Source organism: Cervus canadensis, chromosome 22 (genome assembly GCF_019320065.1).
Source record: "Cervus canadensis isolate Bull #8, Minnesota chromosome 22, ASM1932006v1, whole genome shotgun sequence".
In the NCBI taxonomy this organism is placed as follows: Eukaryota; Metazoa; Chordata; class Mammalia; order Artiodactyla; family Cervidae; genus Cervus; species Cervus canadensis.
Window position 1 is genome coordinate 48,871,364 of NC_057407.1, and position 13,601 is coordinate 48,884,964.

Here is a 13,601-nt window from a genome sequence, read left to right on the forward strand (position 1 = left end):
TTTAAGAACCCTATCAATGATTCATTCACACAGAGAGTGATCTAACTTCCTCAATGAATCACACTTTCTGAAATTCTTATTCTACATGAGTATAATACTGGGTCATCATCTCTACATGTGTTGAACACAGCATGAAGTTGGTTAAACTGAGTTAATCCTGTAAGACATTCAAACCACAGCGAACCTCAAGTCCCTGCCAAGCAACACTTATCTGCAACACTTCGCCTTTTCCAACAATTGCACCTCTCCAAACAGATGCATCCCCAAAATAAACATTTAATCTTGAAACACTTATTTTAAACACTAATCAAGAACTGTTTCATCCACACCCTGCCCTCCATCTCTCCGATTCCACTACTGCATCCCCATTCTCCTCCCGTTGTGATGCCATGAAAAAGTAATGGACACTGTTATTCTCACACTCAACCTTTAATCAATGAACCTACATTACACTTTTTCTTTTTAAGGGCAGAAGTGCTGAGTCATTAAATGGAAACTCAAAGAAAAAGAGCTACAAGCAGTTGAAGTTTAGGATCCCATTATTTTCCTGGCCAGGTCTCCACAGCCTTATATTTGTATATCCCACGGTGGAAAAAGGAAAGCAAACACTTGAACTTTTTTCCCCTCCCCGTCGAAGAAAGAGAGATGGGTTTCCTTAGGTCCTCTGGCTTCCAGCAACATACCCACGGGCACAAGAAGCAGGCCCGGCTGGAGCTACATAACTTAACAATCTGGGTGTGAATAACACCTGGCAGTAGTCAAGCATTAACCCTGACACTCCTAGCTCGGGCTTCATTCGGTTCGGATCAAGGAGGAAGGGGGAAAAAAAAAAATCCCATACAAGCTCCACGCCCTCCACCGGCCTGACACCTTTCCCCGGGTGGCCGGCCGGGGACAGACCGAGGGAGTGGTGTGTCGGGGAGAGGGAGGAGGAGCCCTGAGCACCCAAAGCGCAGAGACAGCGGCCCGAGTTCATTTCTCCCACAATGGGAGTAACGCTGTCCCCGCTCGCGGACCGAGGCTGCGCGTTCGAGACCCGGCGTGATGCCCGAGAACGCCGCAGGCAGGGGGCGACCTCGACCCCAGGGCCCGCCGGAGGGGGCCTGGCCCCCAGCAGGGGTCGGCGGCAGCGCGGACCTCGCTAAGCTGCAGAGGCCGAGAAGCGGGGGCCCCGTTCCCCGCCAAGGCCGGCGGGAGGAGCGGCCCTTACCTGTGTCCGGGCGCGGGTTGGGGCTGCGGGCGCCGCCGGGAAGGGCCGGAGCGCGGCTCGCCGTCCGGGAGCCTGTCGGAGCGAAGGGCGAGGGGCGCGGAAGGTGGACTCGGTCCCAGGTCCCCGGCCAGGCGGGCCGGGCAGGGCGCGGCGGCTACCGGCGCCGACGGCCGGTCAGTCAGTCACGCCGGTGTCCCCTCGGCGCCGCGGCTGAGACAGCGGGAACCGGCCCCCGGGAGGAGCCGCAGCCCGAGCGGCGGGCGGCGGAGGCGGAGGAGGGGCGGGGCCACAGGGTCGGCGACCCACTCACCCGGAAGTACTTGTGGTCGCGGCGGCGCGCGCTGCGCGACGGGCTTGACCTCCGCGGCTGGCTGCGCGCCGCCGGAGGAGATGAGACTCTGGACCCCGAGTAGGGTGGAGGCTCGGGCGGCCTCCTGAGGCGGCTCCTCCAGGCCCGCGGGGCCCACCCCGCTCCTCCGCCCCCAGGACGGGGGTCGGGAATGTGAACTGATGCGCGTGCCCGTTGGAGGCTATCCCTGCCTCGGTCACCTCTAAACTGTCCGGCCTAGAGGGCTTGGGTGAGTGGGCCGGGGCGGCAGTTCAAACCGTTGGAACGTAGGTGGGTGGGTGCGGTCGAAACGCTGGAAGCCTTATTTCCAAAATGAATGATTTTGGAATGATTTCCGGTGAAGAGTGCTGGGGGAGGGGCTGGGGGGAAAATACAGAGTCCGTTCAATATCTGATGGACTCGGACCTGTCATTCACTCCGAGAGTCTCTGTCGAGATCCACCAGCTTCAGGGCCCTGGAGAAAGACCAGAGGTCCTGCTCTTTGGGAAGCTGATCTTCTAGTGGGGTGGGCGGATTTAAGCAAATAAGGCAATGACAGATTGCGGTGAGGCTCCGCAGGAGATACAAAAAGGTGATGAGAGATCCTGTAGGCGAGACCTCTGGCAGGAGGAGACCTCCAGAGGGAAGTGGCAGTTGAGCAGCCTCCTGAGCAGAAGGCAGAAAACACTTCAACACAACTTTGCATCCGGGACAGTAGAAGGTTCCAGGACCCGCTGGATAAGCCCATGATTCCATGTTAAGAACCTGGCTCGAATGCCTTCTAAGGGCTGTTTGTCTGCTGCCCACACCTGCGATTTCAGAAGGCTTGTTCACCTTTTAGAGTTCATGAGGGCGGGAGTGCGGCACTGCGAGGGAGGCGTGGCTTAAGGAACTGTGGTCTCCGGGCAGAGAGACACCAACAGGTGGCTTCATGGCCGGAGGATTATAATACCATCAGCCTTGGAAAGACAAAGTCTCCAACCTCGCGCTCTTTCTCTTTCCATGTCGCTGTTTTTCTCAAGACCTGTGAACAAATATTGAAACTTGCTTTTACCTGGGATCAAGAGGTGCTTAATATCCCCAAAAGATCACACTACGTTATGATCTGAAAAAAAGGATTAATGACGTGTTTTGCTCAGTTAAAGATAAACTAAAAAGCAGACTTGCAAGAGAGAACCTATTCAGGTTCCCGAATAATACCAATAATGTTTATTAAGTATTAGTTTATGTGACTGCATAATTAATGGAAAGACTGTTTGGAATGATATTAGGATTGGATGGGACTTCCGTGGTGGTCCAGTGGTTAAGACTCCATGCTCCCAATGCAGGGGGTCTGGGTTTCAGATCCATGGTTGGGGAACTATTAATAGATCCCACATGCCACAACTGAAAGATGGGGCATGTGACCGACAACAAGGAAAAAGATCCTTCCAGCCACAGCTACGACCTGGTGCAGCCAAATAAATAACTACAAATAAATGTGTGTGTATTTAGGATTAGATTCTCTTGCTTTTTAAAATTTTACTCCTTAGCCACATGTTTCACCTTATACCAAACAGAGAAAGAAAGGTCTTGCTGTGTCTTCTGGGAAAACTGGGAGGCAGCTCACAACAGTATTTGCACAACATTCTACTAAACTCTTAAATATATGATCCCTTTCAGTTCTAGGACCAACCTTGAGATATGGGGATTGTTATACCCATTTTGGTAACAAAGTCATTGAGATTCAGAGAAATAATGATTTGTCTAAGGTAACAAAACTAGTAGCTGAGAGAGTCTGAAATTTGAAACTGAATTTGAAACTCTCGTCTTTCTGGCCCTAGTACTCCTTTTATTTTATGCCGCATTGCTGTAATTTTAATATTTAAGAGGGAAATATAAACGAAGCGTCCAGCCAAGCAAATGTCTATGTTGCTCTTGTAATTTTATTAGGAAAGTATACTTTAAGGTAGGGTGCCATAAGGCAATTTTGGAAATTATCTGTGTTTTTAGTTCTCCCACAGTAGAATATTTGCCATCTGTTACCCCCCCAAAAAATTTCACTTGTTTTAAGAGTTCCTGATGTCATGTGTCTTTTGAAGGCTCCCAAGAATGTTCTGATGCTAACATTTTGTTATTGCAAGGGGATCCTTACTAAATGCATCACTCTGAACTGTTTCACAAGCAGTCTTTCCCTGCGCATTCTTTCCACCAAAAATATGTGTTCCCAGATCTTTATGGGATATTCTGACATGTGAATGCCCCCAGGTCTGTGTGAGCTAGCTTCTTTAGGGACATATTAATAGATGAAGGAAAAAATCTTTTTGAGCAATGAGGTGGTAGGATTTGTACATTTTTGTTCATTTCATATTAAAATCCTTCACATTTTTCTTTGATGATGTCAAGAAATAAAAGTTTTCCTTTCTCAAGAGCAGACACTCATTTTTGCGGTTTTCACAAAATTGAATTTCGCAAACAATGCTATGTTTCACTCTATGCAACTCTCTGGAAAACATTAGTTCAAACATTAAAAATAGGACGCTACTTTTCAGAGCCCAATCTTTTTTATTAGTAAAGTGTGTGTATGTAAGCACACTTCTGGAAGCATTTTTAAAATTTTTGTTAACTCCTTACAAACCTGCGGAAACCTAGCAAAGCAACCGTCTTTGCTTACGTGTCTGTGCTTTCAGTTCTGTTTCCAAAAATGCCTTCTTATCTAGACTTACTACTTTTTATTGCTTTCCTTTTTGGTGAGGAGGGGAGTTACAGACTCACAAGAAGTTACAAAAATAATACAGAAAAGTCCTGTTTACTCTTTATCCAGTTTCCTCAATTGGCAGCATCTTATATATCTATAAAACATTATTAAAACTAAGAAATTGACATTTCACTGTCTTTTGATTATTAGTTTCTTTTTGTGTTTCATCATATTAAAAATTTACCATTTTGCAACAATTCATTTCTGGTATATTTGGCTCTTCTCCCTTTCCTAAATTAGCAAATGATAATATTAATAAACTTGCCACAGTGCTTGTCTAGAATTACAAGTTTACTAAAAAATTTTGTGAGTCAACACACTTAAATGTGATTTATTTGTAAGATTTTTGCTTTTTCTGCTTATATTGTACCATATCTTCCTGCCCTAATAAACCTATAAATTTATACAACTTGCAAATGTGTGTTTTAATATATATCCTCTGACCACTGAAATATTTGCAAAGAGATTTTTATTAAGGAATGCATAAGTTTTCATTTGACAGAAAAGGGAAAAAAAGTTTGCAAACATCTAATTATCCACATGAGAACGCTATGATCTGTTGGTTTGGAAGCCATATCTCACGGCTAATTCTGACTCCATCTGGATTCTCCTAGCAAGAGCAGTTCATCCTTTCCTCTACCAGATAGCAGATAAAGGAAAGAGAAGTGTAATTTCCTTTCTTCAGTCTCAGTGATGTAGGAAAGGTTGATGAGAGGGAAGAATTTGGAGTTTCGTGTTGTTGTTTGGTTATTAGGTTGTGTTTGACTCTTTATGACCCCATGGACTGCAGCATGCCAGGCTTCCTTGTCCTTCACCATCTCCCAGAGTTTACTCAGATTTATGTCTATTAAATCAGTGAAGCTATCTAACCATCTCATCCTCTTTTGCCCCCTTCTCCTTTTGCCTTCAATCTTTCCCAGCATCAGGGAGTTTCTTGTAGGTATCAGTTATGTATAAATGCCTCATCACGATAATCAAGTGATGGCTCTTCTGCATTGTATGCTCTGTAAATAAGTAATCAAACATCCTTCATGTTAGGGCTCATTTAGCACACTTATTTACCTACAGTATACCAGGAACCCAGTTTTGCACTGGTAACACAGGAACACAACAGGGTCTATTTTTAAAATAAGTATTAAGCTCTTCTTATGTGCCAAATACTTCCCAGATGCTACGGATTCAAGGAGGAGTAAAAAGAAAGCTGTGTTTCCTTCTCTCGTGAAACTTACTGTCTGGTAGAGGAGATAATCACACAAAATTCACTCTATAATCCTAATAGGTGTTACTAAGGGCAGGTATGTGGTGCCTGAGGGTGAGGAGGAGGTAGATCCCCCCAGACTGAGAAGCTGCAGCTGGTCTCTTGCTGATGCTTCGAGATGTGGCACCAACAGGAGCTCTGGGCCCTGACTGGGTGCACTCTCATGGGTTTCTCAGTCTGACACACGCACAGAGAGGCCCTCAGTCTAGGGGCAGGACAAAACGAGGCAGAAGTCACCAGCTGGAATCCACCTTGGCTGAGAAATGTGTGCCCACGCCAGGACCAGGTGAGCAGAACCCGCCCCCCCCCCCCCGAAAACTGCCCCTATGTTAACAATCTAAGCCGACCCTGTTGGGGGCAACTCACTCCAAGCTCACCTGTGTGCTCCCTCTATACTATTTTGCTTTTTCCACACATACTTCGTTTCTTCCACATGTGCTGTGTTTCTAATAAGTGCTTCTGTCTTTTTCACCATCTTGGTCTATTTTCTTTCATCAAAGGAAACAAGAGCTGAGGTCCTTCTAGCTTTTCACCACCAGAATCAAGGGCATTAAAGTGGAATTCAGTCTAACCTGAGGTATCAGAAATGACTTCTAATAAGAGATGCTATAAGCCAAGATTTAAAACCACCTCAGAGTGAACTCAGTGCAGAAGTTAGGGAAGAGCAAGGAAGACCACAAAGACCTCACAATGGGACAAGCAGAGTCCCAGAGACTAAAAAGAAATGAGGGAGATGACGCAAGATGAGTCTAGAGAACTAAGGGGCCCCATGCAGGGACCTACAGTCTTCCTAAGGATCCTTATCTTCATTTTGAAAGTAATGCAAACAAATTGGAGAGTTTTTAGTAGGAATGACATGATCAGACTTTGTATTTTTAATGATCACCTTGACTTCAGTGTAAAGAATTCATTCCTTAAATAAATATGTCCTCGGTGCACACTACAGGCCAAGTACTGGTCTGTGTCCTGAGTCCACAGAAGTGGACAAATGCAGACTCCCTGTCTTTGAGGATCTCATAGACAATACATAAATCGTACATAAGACGGTGAGACATGCTCTCAAGAATATTGGAACCCAGGGACTTCCCTGGCAGTCCAGAGGCTAAGACTCCATGCTTCCAGGGCAGGGACCCCAGGTTCGATCCCTGGTCAGGGAACTCGATCTCACGTGCAGCACCTATGACTTTGCATGCTGCAGCTAAGACCTGGTGCAGCCAGATAAATATTATTTTTAAAAAAGAATATTGGAACCCAGGTAAGAATAAGAGGGTTAGGGTCTAGTTGTTTTATTAGTTTGAACCATATGAAATTACTGCTCTCTTTGCATCTTTTTTCTCTTATAACTTCAGGATGATATTTGGTTTATGTGGCACAGCTGAGTAGAATGACATTAGAATTACATCATTCAACCTAACACCTGGAAGAGTCAGAGAAGTCCGAATGAGGTGACCCAAAGAGGCAAGCCATGCAAAGTCATGGCAGGGAAAGCCTCCCAAGCAAGGGACAGCAAATGCAAAGAATGTATTTAGAGTGTTTGAGGAACAAACACTCTTCAGTGTGGCTGAAGAGTAATGGACAAGAGGGAAGATTGGTAGCAGGGGCCAGAGGGTGCTAGGTCTTGTAGACCATGGTATGAAATTTGCTTTTCTTCATTGAGTGAGATGAGCTGTTGAGGAATTTTGACCAGAGGAGCTGCACGACCTGTCATTTTTAAAAGGACTGTTCTGTTCATGGTAGATTCTAGGAAGCCAGTATACAGATGGATCACTGTAAAATCTTTCAACTTTGCTGTGTTTTAAATTTTTCTCAATAAAATGAGAAGACTTTCCTCTGCTGGACTGTAAACAGACTTTGGCTGGGGGGGGCGGCCAGGGAGGGTGAGATCAGGAAGACCCATACTACAATAATTCACACAGGAGTAGAGACAGAAAGATATGGTTAGATTCCAAATAAATTTTGAAGATAGAGCCAATAAATTTTGCTTACATAATGGATTCCAGATGTGAGAAAAAAAGATAATGCTTAAGGTTTTAGACCTGAGCCACTGGAAGGATGGGGTTGCTATCTCCTGAAATCTGGAAGGCAGTCTATTCAAACAGATTTGGAGGAGAAGACTTTTTGGACAAGGTGAGTTTGCGATGCCTGTTGGACATCTAAGTGGAGATATCAAATAAGCAACTGAATATACAATCAGTAATTCACAGTAAACATTAAGACAAAGATATAAAGATCAATGCCTTGAGAATTAAATGGAAATACTCAGTTGAGCCTAAAGCCCATGACTCATGCTGTTGTTCTAGGCTAGTTTTGTTTGTAGGTAGTTATCAGTTACTTTGTATTACCATTCAGAATATTTATATACATTACTATGTTCTGTTCACTTATATGCATTACTATCTGCTATTCACAGTTTTGTTTTTCTCTTGCACACTTCACAATGCCATATCACAGACATTTTATAATGTTCATATAGTAAATTATTGGAATGTAGAGTTTGCTGTTGTTATCATAAAGCATCCATTTTCTTACAAATATTTAATTTGGGCACTTGTAGCTCTCCTATGAAAATAAGGGTAGAATTATGATTTTCAGTCTATTGTGCCACCAAGCCCGTATCAGGTCAGTTAAATAAAAGAGAGCCTTCTTATGCGACCTACTTAAAAGCTTTTGCACAGCAAAGGAAACAAAATGAAAAAAGACCCCAGATTGGGAGAAAATATTTGCAAACGATGTAACTGACAGAAAGAAAAAACCTACAAACAGCTTATGATGTTTAACAGCATCAAAACCCAACCCGATCCAAAAATGGGCAGAAGACCTAAATAGACATTTCTCCAAAGAAGACATACAGATGGCCAAGGGGCACATGAAAAGATGTTAAACACCGCCAATTATTGGAACATCGCTAATTATTCCTGAGAAACGCAAATCAAAACTACAATGAGGTATCATCTCACACCAGTCAGAATGGCTATCATCAAAAATCCACAAACAAGAAATCCTGGAGAGGGTGTGGAGAGAAGGTAACCCTCTTACACTGTTGGTGGGAATGTAAATTGGTAAAGCCACTATGGAGAACAGTGTGGAGGCTCCTTAAAAAACTAAGGTAGGGCTACCATATGACCCTACATCCCACTCCTGGGCATATATCCAGAGAAAAACATGGCTGAAAACGATACATGCACCCCAGTGTTCACTGCAGCACTGTTTATAATAGCCAAGACATGGAAGCAACCTAAATGTCCATTGACAGAAGAGTGGATAAAGAAGATATTGTACATAAACACAATGGAATATTATACAGCCATTAAAAATAATGAAATAATGTCATTTGCAGCAGTATGGATGAACCCAAGATTGTCATTCTGAGTCAAGCAAGTCAGATAAGCAGAAACATTGTATGACATACCTTATATGCAGAATCTAAAAAGATATAATCAATTTGTTTAAAAAACAGAAACAAACTCACAGACCTAGACAAGGAACTTACGGTTGACGGGGAAGGATGGGGGGAAGGGATAGTTAGGAAGTTTGGGGTCGACATGTACACACTGCTATATTTAAAATGGATAACCAACGAGAACCTACTTTGCTCAATGTTATGTGGAAGCTGTAGCCTGCCAGGACGTTCTGTCCATGGGATTATCTCGACAAGAATACTGGAGTAGGTTGCCGTTTCCTCCTCCAGGGGCATCTTCATGTCCCAGGGATTGAAATTGTGTCTCCTGAAGCTTTTGTATTGGCAGCTGGATTCTTTACCCACCTAGGGGAGAAGAGATACATGTATACGTATGGCTGAGTCGCTTTGCTGTTCGCCTGAAACTATCACAGCATTGTTAATCGGCTGTAATCCAACACAAAATAAAAAGGTTAATTAAAAAAGAGAGAGCCTTCTTAGAAAAAAAGAAAGGCTCAGCTATCCTCCATGTTAGCTTAAAACTCAGACTTCATGTGATAGCAAGACAGTTCCCAACAAGTTCAAGTGTACATGCACCCAGTCCAAGTCCAGCAAGAAAGAGATCCTTCACTGTAGTCTTGGATTCACTAACGGAACCAACATGGCTACCTGCCCATCCCTTAACAAATTACTGAGCTTGGAAAATTCTGTGCTGTGATTGGCCAAATATGAGTCATACACTTTACCTCTGGTTCACCCAAAGAGCGTGGACTATAGAAGAGGAGTGTTCTCCAGAAGAAAAAACTGGATCACTGTCACCGAAATAAGGAAATGGATGAAAAAAAGTGTTAGTCACTTAGTTATGTCTGACTCCTTTGTGACCTTATGGACTGTAGCCTGCCAGGCTTCTCTGTCCATGGAATTATCCAGGCAAGAATATTGGAGTGGGTTGCCATTCCCTTCTCCAGGGGATATTCCTGACCCCGGGATCGAACCCAGGTCTCCTGCATTGCAGGCAGATTCTTTACTATAAGGAAGTGGACTTTGTTGTTTCCAAGTCATGTCCGACTCTTTGCGACCCCATGAACTACAGCACCGGCTTCCCTGTCCTTCACTGTCTCCCAGAGTTTGCTCAGATTCCTGTCCATTGAGTCGGTGATGCTATCTAACCCTCTCCCTCTTCTCTTTTTGCCTTCAGTCTTTCCCAGCATCAGGGCCTTTTTCAGGATGGATAGCGATGATCAAAAAAACAATGCATACTACACCTAGAACTGAAAAGGCCTAAGCATTGTTACTTCCTTAAGCTCTTGAAAGATGTTAGTAATGCCACGCATGCACTTTGAATCTCTTCTGATTCTGTCTATAATACTGCATGTCCCTCTGAACCATTCAGCTGTCACATACTCACTTGTTATTGCTGAATGAACCACAACCAAAAGTAAATGCAGGAACCTCAAAGTTAACCAGCTGGAAGGGTCAGTATCTCAGCACGTCACTTTCCAGGATACTCCCACCTAGGTATTACAGGTAGTTTCTTGTCCTGCAGTTCTTTCCTATTGTCAGCCTGCCTGAAACATATTTATTTGCCCTCAGTACCCTGGAGGCAGGGTGGCTGCTAGCTAAGGTGCCTGGGAAACCACTGCAGAAGCAAGTGACAATGAATCAGCTTAAATTCATCTTCTAGAAGGATATTTACATAGTGTAGAATCTTGAAAGCAAAATGTATCTGCAGATATGTCTTTTTAGCTTCACCATTTCCATTTCTTTCTATACTAATAGGTTACTCCCCCACCCCCCGCTCCCCCTGCCCACCCCATTCCCCCCCTGCTGCAAGATGATCTAACTTGTTTGGCTTTTTTTAAAAAAACATTTTAGTTCAAATGTTGCTGCAATAAATGGATAACTTTGGTATAAAGGAAATGTTGACTCTACCTGGAATTTGGGTCTGGAATTTGGGTCCCTCCTCCTCTTTGTTGCTTCCCCGGACACCAAACATCACACTCGGTGTCCTAGGACCTGCTTCGAGTTGGCCATAAGACTGGCATAAAATCAAGCCAAATCTAAATGAATGGTTGTTGAAGTTACTCTCATATCCTGGAGCTGTGTGTGTCATAAAACAGGCTGCTTTTATTAAGAAGCACAGTTCTGATCAGAATCATTGCTCTGTGGTCCTGTTCATCAAAATTTCATGTTTGGAAACTGGATTTGGGTCTGGTTAGTTTTAAAATTTCTAATGTGGGAAAAGGTAACATAGGATAGTGTTAACCATGCACTTAGTAAACAGTATGTTCTAGATGATTCCAACATTGTTAATGCTGTACGTAGAGAATTACAAGAAGAGATACCCAAATGTTAACCTTAAGGAATGGAATTATCAATTATTTAACTTGATTGCTTACTTTTCAAAATAGTCCTAGATGACATGTACCACATCTGTCTCAGATAAACTAACTTTTAGAGAAAGAATAGTTTATCATACCAATATCCCAGAGTCAAAATATGCAACGAATACAAGTGAAAAATACATCTAATTGTGCTTCTCACTGCTCAAAACCAGTGTGGATCTTTTTCTTGCTTGGCATACATCATTTGTTCTTTTCTTTTAAAAAAGCAAACCATGTCCTGGATTCTTGGGAGTAAATATAAAATACAAGTATGGCTCCTGCCTTCCTAGAATTAACTAGCTAACTAACCAACTAACTTTCTAGTGGAGAAATAAGCCGACAGCAAACCAAGGGTGTTACAGTCGATAACAGTTTTATGCATCCCTCACCAAAACACCCAACCCTCCTTCTACAGAATAAATTCTGTCCTTGGCACATCAGGGCTTCTGTCACAGCTCAGATGGTAAAGAATTCCCCTGCAATGCAGGGGACCCTGGTTCGATTCCTGGGTTGGGAAGATCCGCTGGAGAAGGGATATGCTACCCACTCCAGTATTCTTGGACTTCCTTTGTGACTTAGCTAGTAAAGAATCCTCCTGCAATGCGGGAGACCTGGGTTTGATCCCTGGGTTGGGAAGATCCCCTGGAGAAGGGAAAGGCTACCCACTCCAGTATTCTGGCCTGGAGAATTGCATGGACTGTAAAGTCTATGGGATCACAAAGAGACGGACGCGACTAGGCGACTTTCACTTTCACTCACTTGGAACGTCAGATGACAAGCGTGTTGAACTGTCTCATGGCAGCACTCACTGGTGGTCAGTGCTTCCGTTTGAGCCTCATCCCTATCGTGTTCACATGGCAGTTTTCAATTATCAGGGCATTGTTCAATTATTCAAGTATTCACACACATAGAAAACGAACTTAGGGTTACCACAAAGAAAGGGGGATGGATGAGTTAAGAGGCTGTGATAACATACATCCACCACTATGGGTAAAATAGATAACAACAAGGACCTACTGTATAGCACAGGGAACTATCCTCAGTGTTCTGAAATAACCTATAAGGGGAAAGAATCTGAAAAAGAATATATGTGTAACTGAGGCACTGTGCTATACACCTGCAACTAATACAACATAGTAAATCAACTGTACTTCAATTTTTAAAAAAGAAGAAAAAAATGATTTGAGTGCTTACTTGCTCTTATTTTATAAAAATGAAAGTCCAAATACTAGTTACAGGAAATGTAGACTGTGTAAGTGTAATTTGAATGATACAAAGATGAAATTGTTAAGTGGGCCAGAAGGAGTGAATCTCTAGCCTCAAACAGACAATCAGGCATTCAAGATTGTAAACAGAGTGAAAGAAAGAGGAAAATCAGAGAGCGAGAAAATCCTGGAAAGATTCATTGTTAAATGTTGTAGCTAGAAGTTTAGGTATGTTTAGAGATTTTGATCTCACGTCTTAGCTCTGTAGGAAAGGATTCCTCCTAAAACAAGTAAGTTTGTCGGATTTTTAGATACATTTGCTGGAGTGCTTTATGTTTGAAAGTTGGAACTGCCTTTGGTTTCCACCACTGGCTGTAGAATGTATTCTAAATCAACTATCACGTCAGTGATGTTAACATCCACAAGTTTATAGTGATATTAAGAAAAGAGAGAACTTACAAGCCATCTACAAGTTGCTATCGTAAGTGGCTAAAGTATATATTAATGGTAAAAGAAGAGGAAGAGTAAAACATGCATTCTGCCTTTCTTGGACAAACTGTATTTTAGGGTAGCCAAGGAGTTGTTAAGGAAAAGTCCTTCTGTATGAAATATTTCCTACTAATAAATGTAAAAGAAGTGATTTAAAAAATCATTTCAGAAACTAAAAAATATACCATATTTAAATAACAGTCATCAATGGTGGCAACCCACTCCAGTATTCTTGCCTGGAAAAGTCCATGGACAGAGGAGCCTGGCGGGCTGCAGTCCATGGGGTTACATGACTGAGCATGTGTGCCCGAGGGTGGAGGGAAATGGGTTGGTAGCAATAAAGTGGTAGAACTGAAAAAATAAATCATCAGTGGCTGCTAAAACCACTGAATGAAAGATGGATGGATAGAGTTTTAACGATGGATTGGGTGGACAACACCTGGACCCACTCATCAGATGTAATATCACTAAGAGTTGAATAACCGTACATCATACACGTCCTAAGATGGTGCAATCAAAAATATACTGAGTCACCTATGAAGTATTTTTGCCATTCCCCCAAATACTTTGAGTTTGAATCCAATCAGTCCTTC

The 13,601-nt window shown here is 43.2% G+C and overlaps 1 protein-coding gene across 24 annotated transcripts in view; it reads right to left on the bottom strand.

Moving 5' to 3' along the window:
• The window catches only part of LRRFIP2 (LRR binding FLII interacting protein 2), a 109,372-nt gene extending 104,713 nt beyond the window's left edge, over nucleotides 1-4,659 (bottom strand). For 7 of the 24 annotated variants that reach the window (XM_043442212.1, XM_043442208.1, XM_043442207.1 and 4 more), the window contains exon 1: nucleotides 1,211-4,655. The gene's annotated coding sequence lies outside the window, so the exon portion shown is untranslated. Of the gene's footprint in view, nucleotides 1-1,210 lie in introns of all 24 variants that reach the window. The other 17 variants (XM_043442228.1, XM_043442214.1, XM_043442205.1 and 14 more) reach the window with 13 other exon arrangements.
• Between the last annotated feature and the right edge of the window lie 8,942 nt (nucleotides 4,660-13,601).